This window comes from Labeo rohita, unplaced genomic scaffold (genome assembly GCF_022985175.1).
Source record: "Labeo rohita strain BAU-BD-2019 unplaced genomic scaffold, IGBB_LRoh.1.0 scaffold_1517, whole genome shotgun sequence".
NCBI classification, from domain to species: Eukaryota; Metazoa; Chordata; class Actinopteri; order Cypriniformes; family Cyprinidae; genus Labeo; species Labeo rohita.
This window is the reverse complement of record NW_026127689.1, coordinates 5562-18235: the sequence shown is the minus strand read 5'-3', so window position 1 is coordinate 18235 and position 12674 is coordinate 5562. Positions and strand designations below refer to the sequence as shown.

General features: G+C 35.2%; 1 pseudogene; it reads left to right on the top strand.

Annotated features, from left to right (window-relative positions):
* Nucleotides 1-3764: 3764 nt before the first annotated feature.
* Nucleotides 3765-5283, top strand: LOC127158488 (C3a anaphylatoxin chemotactic receptor-like; annotated as a pseudogene).
* The last annotated feature ends 7391 nt before the right edge of the window (nt 5284-12674 follow it).

Sequence of the window (12674 nt, the reverse complement as noted above, 5' to 3'; positions counted from 1 at the left end):
GAGGAATAAAGTTATTGGACCGCTTTGGCAGTGGATCCGTTGGCCGTCTCTTTGGCGTATTTCAACAGGTGTCTGAACCCCAGTCAGTGTAGTGAAGATATCAGCTCATTTATTTGAGTTTTCTAAATGATTTGTGTTACTGTTCTAAAATTATTCTAATTATTTCTTTTCAAAAGTCATCAAGTCAAAGTAAGCAAGTTGTCAAAATGTCAAAAACTTTTTCATGAGTTTTTTCCCCTCTATTTTTTGTGTATTTTCAGTGATTTCTGATAAACCGTTGCCAAAGTCTAAAACCAGCATAATGGAATAATATGCGTTATCTTCTTTGATTGCTATTATCTTAAAAAAAATTTGTAATATTTCACTAATAATGGCATGTGTGGTTTATGGTATGTTTCTACATTGGTATGTTTAAATGTATAGTTATTGTGATGTTTATTAAACGGTCAATTCACTTGTAATTTAAATTTTTGAGTAGAGATTGTTCATAATTAGTGCAAATAGTTTTCTCATCCAGTAGTTTAACTGCGCTAACAGAATTGTTCTCTAGGACAAATTATTTCAGTGCTAAACATCTTTAAAAATGTACAATAAAATGCTTTAAAAGCAAAAGCAAAAAATAAATGAATAAAATAAAAATAAAAAATAAATCTTTAACATCTTTAGACACAGACACATTTGCTGATAGTCACCCAACTCTAAAATGCTAAATGTGGACTATAAGAAAAGATATTAAGGTAGCCTAGTATAAACATTAACATTATACTTTTATGTAAAACTTCCTTGAAACAGTCTTCTGAAAGCACTATATGAAGATAAGTTAAAAGAAAAAATTACCAAGATGGATGTGCACTTGTTTCTCTGACGCACAAGAGCTGCGTCCCAATTCAAAGACTGCAGCCTTCGGAGGACGGGTACTCTGAGTCTAGCCTTCGCGGGATTTCCTAATTGCGCCACCAGGTTTTCCCAATTGCTCTTCCTGTCGCGTAACAACGGTGCAAGAAGAGAGCTGCCATAGATGATATTTGTTGATGAAAATGAAAATAACTGCAGCCTGAATTGTTCATTTTTTACTTTTAATTACCAACCTAGTGTTTAATTAGTAACCTAGTGTTAGGTTTAGACTTACTACATTGTTTTGACATGAAAAATACAAAATACAGTGACCAAAATTATAAAGGCAACACTTGTTTTTGCCACCATTTTTCATGAGTTGGACTCAAAGATCTAAGACTTTTCTATGTACATAAAAAAAGGCCTATTTCTTTCAAATACTGTTTTCAAATCTGTCTAAATCTGTGTTAGTGAGCACTTCTCCTTTGCTGAGATAATCCATCCACCTCACAGGTGTGACATATCAGGATGCTGATTAGACAGCATGATTATTGCACAGGTGTGCCTTAGGCTCACCACAATAAAAGGCCACTCTAAAATGTGCAGTTTTATCACACAGCACAATGCCACAGATGTCGCAAGTTTTGAGGGAGCAGGCAATTGGCATGCTGACTAGGAATGTCCACCAGAGTTGTTGCCCGTGAATTGAATGTTCATTTCTCTACCATAAGCCGTCTCCAAAGGCGTTTCAGAGAATTTGGCAGTTCCGGCCTCACAACCGCAGACCATGTGTAACCACACCAGCCCAGGACCTCCATATCCAGCATCTTCACCTCCAAGATCAGTCTTTTGTGTAGATAGAAACAGTCTTAGATGTTTGAGTTCAGCACATGAAAAATGGGGGCAAAAACAAAAGTGTTGCGTTTATAATTTTGGTCTGTGTGTAAAGTGGTTCAATGTTGAGTTACGTCTTACTAAAATTAGATTTTATGTTGTTTATTTTATTATTGATTATTATGCACATAAATGGACTATGATGAACAGACAGGTTTTCAACCCTGTTTAGTTTTATGCAGTTGAACATAAAAGTCCACTTACAAACGTTACTGACGCTCGTCAATGGCAGCTGTCACAGTTGCTAGGCAACAAGAACAGGCCGGACCTGTTCGAGTCCTTCGAAAGCAGCTCGATATCGCACGCTGTTGTAGTTAGCAACTATTTGTTAATATTCCCGCAATGAACTTTGTTCATTTCATTTGCAAAATAACAAAGTGGTGGAGTGTAACGAAATGCATGAGTTTTTTTCCGTTTTTTTCCTTTTAGAATATTATGCACTGTTGTAAATTAAAATTCCCAACAGTAAATAAAGTATTTTTAAAGAAACAACCTTGAAGATATTCAGAAGTGAAAATTTTTTTTTAATTTTTTTTTCTGCACAATACATACCTTACGTACATTACAGTATGAAAGGATAATACTTTTCCTTATTTCTCCCACCAGTTATTTTGTCATAGCTCTATGCAATTAGTCCTTTTGCTTTTTTCTGTAAATCAGACTGATCTTGTTGTAATTTGTTGCTTTGTAGCAGCCTGGCTTCTGGCCTGTTTTGCCATTTATGATATTAAGAGAAACTTTCACTGCTGAGAAGTTTAACATCACACAATCAGATTTTACAACATCTGGAAGGTTAAGCGTTTGATATTAATGTATGGGAAGGAATCAAGTTCCTTGGCAGCTTTGGCAGTGTATCCATTGTCAATCTCTTTGGTGTATGTCAACAGCTGCCTGATCTCAAATCAGTATTTCATGTCATTTAATTTTTTGTAGTTCCTTCAAGTTGCTTTGTATTGGGGTCCTGGTCACCATTTTGGTATTTATTTTATGAAAATGACAGACTGATTGTACACTGTCCCTCATTTCTTTAAATATAGGCCTACTTTTACTCCTAAGTAGCCTAATTTGCTGTTACTATTATAAAGTAATTTATTTAATATGTTCGTCAAGCATAAATGCCTCACCTCAGAAATTCATGCCGTCAGAGTCCCGGCACACGCTAAAACTGTCACAGACTTTGCCACAGTGTTGACATTACGAGTAAATGCACAAAAGGTTGGTGAAAACAGTTCTTAGTTTACTAATTAACTTTTCAATGAATTGGACATCTCTACCACTCGAGAAAAACTCCACATGAATGATGACATTTTGGATTCAGACCTTTGTAATTTACCAAACTGTAAGTAGTTTGAGTCACTGTTTTTGACACGAGAAAAGAACAGAAACAAAAATAAGCAGTAACTGTTTAGGATGTGTGTTTTGCTGATTATTTTTCAGAAGAAAAACCTTATCTCAGTCGTTCACACTTTAAACATGTTCCTCTTTTTAATACATGCAGCAGAGTGTCACCACTCTATTCCATTCTCTATTTTTAAGGCACATATCGCAATCATCTCAAAAAGAAATGTTTTGCTATTAGATTAGAGAAGTATATGATTTAAGTTAGAATTACTATTGTTTTATGATTATTAAACAGTAAAATTGTTTTTTAATTTAAACAGAAACATTATTCAGTATGACATTTGGCCTCTGTGTGATACTTGATTTTGATTGGCCAGTGCTGTCATCATGTGGTTGAATTATTTCATGTGTCTGGTGTCACTCCACACGGAATCTCACATAATATAATATTTTGTAATGCATAATAATATGAATTACAAACAACCAATATTATAAATGTACATTGTGAATGGCTGTAAACAATTGTGAAACTAAATACAATGTAAACAATGTTGACTTGCATTTGTTTGACTTCATTCCTGTTTATTTACTTAATTTAGGTTAAATTGCTATTTGTAGTCCGACATTAGTATTTTTAAAATTTATGAATTCCAATGTGTAACGGAAGTCTTAACCAGCTTTACATAGAGTTGGTCATGATGTTTCACAACTCAACTCAACTCGTTTGAAACGTTGGTGAAATCTGATGAACTGATAAAATTGAAGAAGTGGTATAAAGTCTTGAACATTAGAGAAGAAAACATTTACCGGGATAACTGTGAATTGAATCATCACAACGTGAGTCATAATTACTTGTTCAGAGTTATTTATATCATTTTAAAGCATGCAAAAATAGCATTATTTGGTTGCATATTTGTAATTATAATTCATCTTTGCCAGTAATAGAAATGCATTGATCATATACATATTTATTCATCAAGATTTTTGACACAACACTTTACATATAACCAATAATTTTACACTGACAATATGTGATATTAGCAGGATAAACCAGGCACTTCAGTTCAATCACAACAATGGAGGATTATGATGATATTTTGGAATATCCAATGAAGGTGATTTCTCTGGTCTTCTACTTCCTGACCTTCATCCTTGGTGTTCCTGGGAACACATTTGTTGTGTATGTTGCTGGATGTAAGATGAGGAGGACCGTTAATACAGTTGGGTTTCTTAATCTAGCGATTGTCGACCTCTTGTGTTGCCTCTCCACTCTTTTCTACGCATCTAGGAGCATTGAGGATAAACACTGGCCGTATGGATCCATCATGTGCAAGATTCTTCCCTTCATTATGCTCATCACCATGTTTGCCAGTGTTTTCACTTTGAGCTTGATTAGTCTGGATCGGTTTACTCAGGTGATCACACCGGTTTGGGCTCAAAATCATCGCAGTCTGTTAATCGCACGTCTGTCCTGTGTAGCGGCCTGGGTTCTGGCTTCAGTTCTTAGTCTGCCTTTCATGATGTTAATAGAGACTGAGACAGAAAATGACACAACATACTGCTTGTATTATAAATCTGATGAAGACAGTTTTAAAATGTATGGAAAGTTCAGCATCATCAGATTTGTGTTTGGCTTTTTGGTTCCTCTCATATGCATCACAACATGCTATGGATTCATTGCACGTAAGTTAGGCAGGAGTCATTTTCACTCTGGACGAGCGTTTCGCATCATGTTGGCTGTAATCGTGGCCTTTTTTCTGTGCTGGTTGCCGTATCACACAGTGGACTTGATAATAATGTACGGAGTGGAATCAATTTCTGAGGCAGCTGTGGCAGTGTATCCGTTGACCATGTCTTTGGCGTATTTCAACAGCTGTCTGAACCCCATTCTGTATGTTTTCATGGGGCGGAATTTTAAGAGCAATGTTAAACTTTCTCTAAGACGTGTTTTTGAAAGAGTTTTCTCTGAGGAGGGAGCACAAATGTCACAAACAACCCAGTCACTGCAAATGCACTCAATCTAGTGAAGATATCAACTCATTTATTTATGAGTCAAATTAAGCTTATCAAGTTTAAGTAATTTTTCTATGCCAAACTATGCTGTTTCAAACAAGATTTGTTCCACTTGCTTTTAATATTTTGTTAGCTAATGCAATTCATTTGACTAATTAGATTTTTTTTTAATTATCCTCAGAGTAATTTTCTAGACCAAATACTCATGTGAAGTATCTTGACATTTTAAAAAACTGAAACTTAAGATATGCAAAACATCTTTCAATAGGAAGTGTCCACTCTGGTTTCTTCTTTGTCTGGAAGTTATAAAATGCATTAAGTGGATCTAAAATGATCTGTTCTAAAACGTGTGCAATAAAATGTAGATATATATTTTTTTTATGCTACAGTGAGATTCCTGATTAACAATGCTCAGTAGAGACTAGACTAGACTAGAGATACTGCTAAGAATAGCTACCGATGCTGTACTATTACTGTATGTGTGTGTGTGGCGTCAGTCCAGCTTTTAATATTTTACTGTTTATGACAATTGTGTTCAATCATTAATCATTGTTTAAGGCAAATGTTTTATTTTCCTACATAGCCTTTCAAATGTCTCTCATATCACACCACATTCTCTCTTCTCACATAATAAAACTATTTCAACCCACATCATATTTCATGTCATTTCATTTGGTTAGTTTTTTTAGTTAGTTGCTTTGTATTGGGGTCCTGGTCACTCTTTTGGTATTTATTTTGTGAACATGACAGATGACATTTTGCTTTCAGACCTTTGTATTTGACCAAACTGTAAGCAGTTTGAGTCACTGTTTTTGACAGTAGACTCGCAAAGAACAGAAGCAAAAATAAGCAGTCGCTGTTTAAGATGTGAGTTTTGCTGACTGTTTTTCAGAAGAAAAACCTTCTCTCACCATTCTCCACATGTTCCTCTTTTTAATATGTGACAGGGTATCACCATTTCAAAAAGATGTTATAGCTGAAGATTTGATGAGTGTGTGTTTTAATTTAGAATTACTGATTTATGATTATTTAGCATTCAAATGATCTTTTAATTTGGAAAAACTTTATTTTACCTTTAGTGTGTAATGGTGCTGTTCGAGCATAAACAACATCTGCAAACTTACGATGCTCAGAGTTCAATGCAAAGGAAGATCTTTTCTTTAACAGAATTCGCTTTTTAAGGCCAACAACAAACGGCTGGTAGGGACTACAACAAGCTTGTTCCCGGGTTCAAAACTCAAACCACCAACAACTATTTTGCATAAAGAATAAAGAAATTCAAAATGAAACTTTGCAAATTTAATAACATTTTTAAAAACTGTTATACATATAAAGCAATACTATTGTTACTAGTCTGGTCCTGATCTTCGGACCACTTGCCACCAGAGGTCACCTTGCCATTACACAGATTGTTGCACTACACCTCGGACTACCTTTCCCATGCTCCACCCCACTCACCACACTCACAGCTCCAGCCAATCACGAACGGCATAAATACAAGGCCCTTCCCACTATTCTGGGCCGAGTATTGCAACGCGTTTAGTACTCACCTAGTGTTAGCGTCTTTACAGAGCCTCTTCCTAGTTTGCCAAGCTTAGTTATTTCTTGTTTTCGTAGTTTTTGTCATTCGAGTCTTGTATTTTAGTCTGGTTACATCGTCTTGTCTTGTCAGCAGCCTGCCCTGGATTTATCACCTGTCATGGATTTAACCCTTTATCTTGCAGTTCCAGACTCTGTTTGCTCCTCGTATAAACTCTCAAGTTTATTGGATTACCCTGTCATTGGAAGGTTGATCATCATCAGATTTGTGTTTGGCTTTTTGGTTCCTCTCATATGCATCACAACATGCTATGGATTCATTGCACGCAAGTTAGGCAGGAGTCAGTTTTACTCTGGACGAGCGTTTCGCATCATATTGGCTGTAATCGTGGCCTTTTTTTCTGTGCTGGTTGTCGTAGCACACAGTGGACTTGATGATAATGTATGGAGAGGAATCAAGTTATTGGGCAGCTGTGGCAGTGGATCCCTTTGGCGTATTTCAACAGCTGTCTGAACCCCATTCTGTATGTTTTCATGGGGCAGAATTTTAAGAGCAATGTTAAACTTTCTCTAAGACGTGTTTTTGAAAGAGTTTTCTCTGAGGAGGGAACACAAATGTCACAAAACACCCAGTCACAGCACATGCAGTCAGTGAAGTGAAGATATCAACTCATTTATTCAGAGTTTTCTGATCGATTTATGTTACTGTTCTAAAACTATTCTAAATATCTTTCAAAAGTCAGAGTCAAAGTCAGCAAGTGGTCTTACTCTTTCTCTTTTTATATATTTTCAGTGATTTGCAGTGTTGCAATATTTAAAACCACCATAATGGAATACCCTGCTTTATTTATTTATTTATTTATATTGGTTATTATCGACTTAGAAAAAGTTTGTAATATTTCTGTAATAACGGCATGTGTAGTATTTTTGGTATGTTTCTATGCTGAAGTCATGAAGAAACTTATTTTACTTATGCATTATCCATATGTACTTAAATGTTATGGAAAAAGCAAGCAAAAGCAACATGTATTATGTTTAAACGGTGTTTTACATATTAAATGCAAAAATATTAAAGTTTATATGTATAATTATTGTAATGTTCATTAAACATTTTATTTACTTGTAATTTGATATTTTTTTATTTGAGTCTCACCCAGTAGTTTTATTGTGCTAACATTTAGTTTTCTCTAAGACAAATTATTTCAATGCTAAACATCTTTAAAAACATACAAATCAGATATAATGCTTTAAAGGAAAGCAAAAAACAAAAATTTGTTTCATCTTTAGACACAGACACGTTTGCTGACAGTTATTAAAGGGGTCATCGGATGCCCATTTTCCACAAGTTGATATGATTCTTTAGGGTCTTAATAAACAGTCTCTAATATACTTTGATTAAAAATTCTCAATGGTTTTGTAAAACAACACCCTTTTTACCTTGTCAAAACCAGCTCTGCAAAAATCATCTCATTCTAAGGGGTTGTTCCTTTAAATGCAAATGAGCTCTGCTCACCCCGCCCCTCTCTTCTCTCTGTGGAAAGACGGTCTTGTTTACATTAGCTGCATTTAGCCGCGTTTAGCCGCTAGACTTCCTAACTACAACGTTATATGGAAAGGCGATCGCAAAGATTCATAAAAAAACGCTTATACTCACTTTTGCTGTAAGTGAAGCTGGATCGTGAATGATTCGCACGAACAAAGACGGATATATGTAGATCGGGAGGTGCATTCCCTTCACAAACAAACGTAATCCACTGCATCTTCAGCGGCTCAGATGTCAGGAGTAAATGACGACCACTATGTTCATTATTACATCCAGCAACACAGCACCTCAATTGCTCAATCGGAGATATTCTTGTCTAACTTACATCCCTGCTCTGGCATCAAAACATGGAAAGTTACTGGACTGTGACAGCTGGTCTAAGGTAAGAGCTCATGTCAATCAACTATTGTGGGAGCGGCCTCTGTCGGTGTGACGGCACACAAAAAGTGAACTTAGCATCCGATGACCCCTTTAAGAAAACTGACCGCTGTAACTTTATATCAAAACAACTTCCTCTTTTTCCCCACCGCAGACTGTACTCAAACAATTTACAATGTATATTGTGGCCCAGCTCTAAACTGCTAAATTTGGACTATAATGTACTATTAAGATATTATAAACATTAACATTGTTTGTGTAAAACTTCATTGAAACGAAGTCTCGTGAAAAGCACTATATAAACAACTGACTTGCAACTGGTTATCTATATTCTTATTTACATACTGAATTGCTATTTCTCATATATAATATATCTGTTTACGTGTGTGTGTGTGTGTGTGTGTGTGTGTGTGTACATGTGTATTTGGCACTGTATTCAAGCTACTGATTTCTTTCCAGTTCATGTATTCCATGGGTTTGTGGTCTAATGCTCATGATGTTTTAAAAATACATGAGTACATGAATACTCTGTCCTGAATGCAAAGGTCTGTATATACAGTAGACTATATACTGCTAAGATGCTATGCTATTATTATGTTACTAGCGTCAGTCCAAATTTGATTTTACTGTTTATGACATTGCCCTCAATTATTTTATAGTTTTGCTGGAATATGGTTTTCACTTTACTGTTGTTTCATTTTGTTTCTTTTGACACAAGACTTTAAAAGAACAGAAGTAAAAATAATCAGTCACTGTTTACAATATTAGACTATTTTTCTCAGTCATTTCCTCAAACATGTTTCTCTTTTTAAAGACAGTCAAATGGTCTTTTAATTTGATCAAAAACATTATTCAGTGTGATATTTGGATATTTGGGAATACTTGATTTTGAGTGGCCAGTGCTGTCATCATGTGGCCAAATATTTCATGTCTTTAATATTGCTCCATAGTGTATCTTCTCATATAATAAAATAACTTAAACCCACATCAACATTTCATGCAAATTCATTTTTATTTTAAGTTTCTTTATATTGGTGCTCCAATGCTTTGTTGTTTAACCATTTAAAAAGTTATACATTCACACACAACAAAAATTAGTTCTGTGGTAAATATAAAAAATACATTAATTAAAGATGTGAATAATTTTTTTAAAAGTATATCGCTACTCTTTTTAAGGCATTCATTACTTTCTGCTTCGTTCTCAGGATCTCCTCCCTTATGGTGGATCCCTGTTAATTTCTGTTTATATTTCCATGTCCTCTCTCTTTCAGTAATTTCTGTCCCTCAATTCTTTGTTTCACATTTTATACTTATTTTCATGACATTTATAACAGCATAAACATCAAAAGATATTTTAATTAATGTAATTATTGAATTTAAGAACACTGAAAATGATCAAAAATAATAAAAAGAAGTTAAAGAAATCTTATTTAATTATTTAAAATGCTTCTTAAAGAGACCTTTTCTTGTGGTGTGACAGTACAGGCATCACACCGGTGGACATTATCTGTCACACCATAGGACGTTTTAGCTTTTTGTCAACTAATGACGTTGCTATTCCGAGCTAACCTGTCATTAGCGGTTTGCAAAACACATTGGCATAATTTTTCATAATATTGTAGTTGAACATACAGTTTTTGATTAAAAAATATAATTTAGGGATGTCATACCAAGGACAACAAACATAACACTTTTGTAGTGGTTTCAAAAAAGCTAAATATTTAAACAATTCTAAGACAAAATTTACCATGTGCACATGTCATCAGCTTCACAAAGGTCTTCAGTAACATGATCATTAATGGGGTCCTTCAACTAATTAAAGTTTTTTTTCTGGAATCGGGGGCTTGAAAATCAGGGTATGGTGTCACACCAGAGGACATGGTTTTCAGAGACAAAATATATCAAGTTCCTACGCTTTGAAAAATATATGGATGAAAAAAATGCTTGTCATTTACTAAAACAGACACTTGTACAATTATGCCAGAGGTATTTATTAACTTTTTATGCTTTTCTTTTTAATTTATAAAAGTTGTAATTTATTGAATCATGCTTGAGACAGTCATACCATAGGACAATTTTGACATTTGGCTCAAAAAACCCCCAAAAACAAAACGTAATAACACTGCAGCTTTTATAACAACAGGTCCAGGACAAAGAAATGTTTAATGATTTACTGTGTCTTATATTTATTTTTATCTTGCAGGACAGTGAAAATGCCATGTCACGTCAACAATATTTTACTGTATATGATATTGTCGTTAATCATTTTCTAGTATTGCTATAATATTGTTTTCACTTTACTGTTGTTTCGTGATCATTAAACATTCAAAATGACTTTTAATTTGGACAAAAAGCTGATTGTATTATATTTAGGCTTTATGGAATATTTGATTAGTCTATGGTGTCCCTCATGCTATAACTCATCGTCGTCTCAGTCAAATGTTTTATTTTCCTACATAACCTTTCAAATGTCTCCTACAGCACTCCACACTCTCTCTTTTCACATAATAAAACTATTTAAACCCAGATCATATTTCATACCATTTTATTTTGTTAGTTTATTAGTTAGTTATTAGTTTATTTGTATTTTACCAAACTGTAAGTAGTTTGAGTCACTGTTTTTGACACAAGACTTTAAAAGAACAGAAGCAAAAATAAGCAGTCACTGATTAGGATGCGTGTTTGGCAGAAGAAAACCCTTATCTTAGTCATTTCCACTTTAAACACGTTCCTCTTTTTTTTTTTATAAATGTTACAGGGTGTCGCCGCTCTATTCCACTCTCTATTTTTATGGCAAGGACTGCATGACTGCAGAGCATATCATCTCAAGACGATATTATAGCTAAAGCACTTCTCCTTTGCTGAGATAATCCATCCACCTCACAGGTGTGGTATATCAAGATCCTGATTAGACAGCATGATTATTGCACAGGTGTGCTTTAGGCTGGCCATATTGAAAGGCCACTCTAAAATCCACCTGTGTTCGTTGTCCATAACGTGCACCTGCCCATACCATAACCCCACCGCCACCATTGGCCACTCGATCCACAACGTTGACGACAGCAAACCGCTCACCCACACGACGCCATACACGCTGTCTGCCCTCTGCCCTGTACAGTGAAAACCAGGATTCATCCGTGAAGAGATCTCTCTTCACCTCTCCGAAGTGCCAGATGCCATCGAATGTGAGCATTTGCCCACTCGAGTCGGTTACGACGATGAACTGCAGTCAGGTCAAGACCCCGATGAGGATGACGATCATGCAGATGAGCTTCCCTGAGATGGTTTCTGACAGTTTGTGCATAAATTCTTTGGTTATGCAAAGCAGCTGTCCAGGTGGCTGGTCTCAGATGATCTTGGAGGTGAAGATGCTGGATGTGGAGGTCCTGGGCTGGTGTGGTTACACGTGGTCTGCGGTTGTGAGGCCGGTGGGATTTACTGCCAAATTCTCTGAAACGGCTTATGGTGGACATTCCTGCAGTAAGCATGCCAATTGCACGCTCCCTCAAAACTTGGCACACCTGTGCAATAATCATGCTGTCTAATCAACATCTTGATATGCCACACCTGTGAGGTGGATGGATTATCTCGGCAAAGGAGAAGTGATCACTAAAACAGATTTAGACAGATTTTGAACAATATTTGAGAGAAACAGGCCTTTTGTGTACATAAGAAAAAGTCTTAGATCTTTGAGTTCAGCTCATGAAAAATGGGGGCATTTATAATTTTGGTCTGTTTGTGTGTATATATATATATATATATATATATACACACACACAATATATATATATATATATATATATACACACACACACACACACACAAATATATATATATATATATATATATATAGATAGATAGATAGATACATACATACATACATACAAAAAAAAAAAAAAAAAAATGTGGGGTGGGGGTAAAAAAAGAGGTGTAATTCTATAAGGTGGTACAGTGGGTAGAGAAAGGGGTGTATTGAGAGAGAAGATAAAGAGTGTAACAGGTACAGAGATGAGCAGAGAGGAAAATGTGAGGGAGAATAGAGTTACTATTTACTAAAAAAATCCCGTAAAAAACAACAACAACAAAAAAAAAACACAAAAAAAACACTTATAACACTTATGTGTTGTGCTAT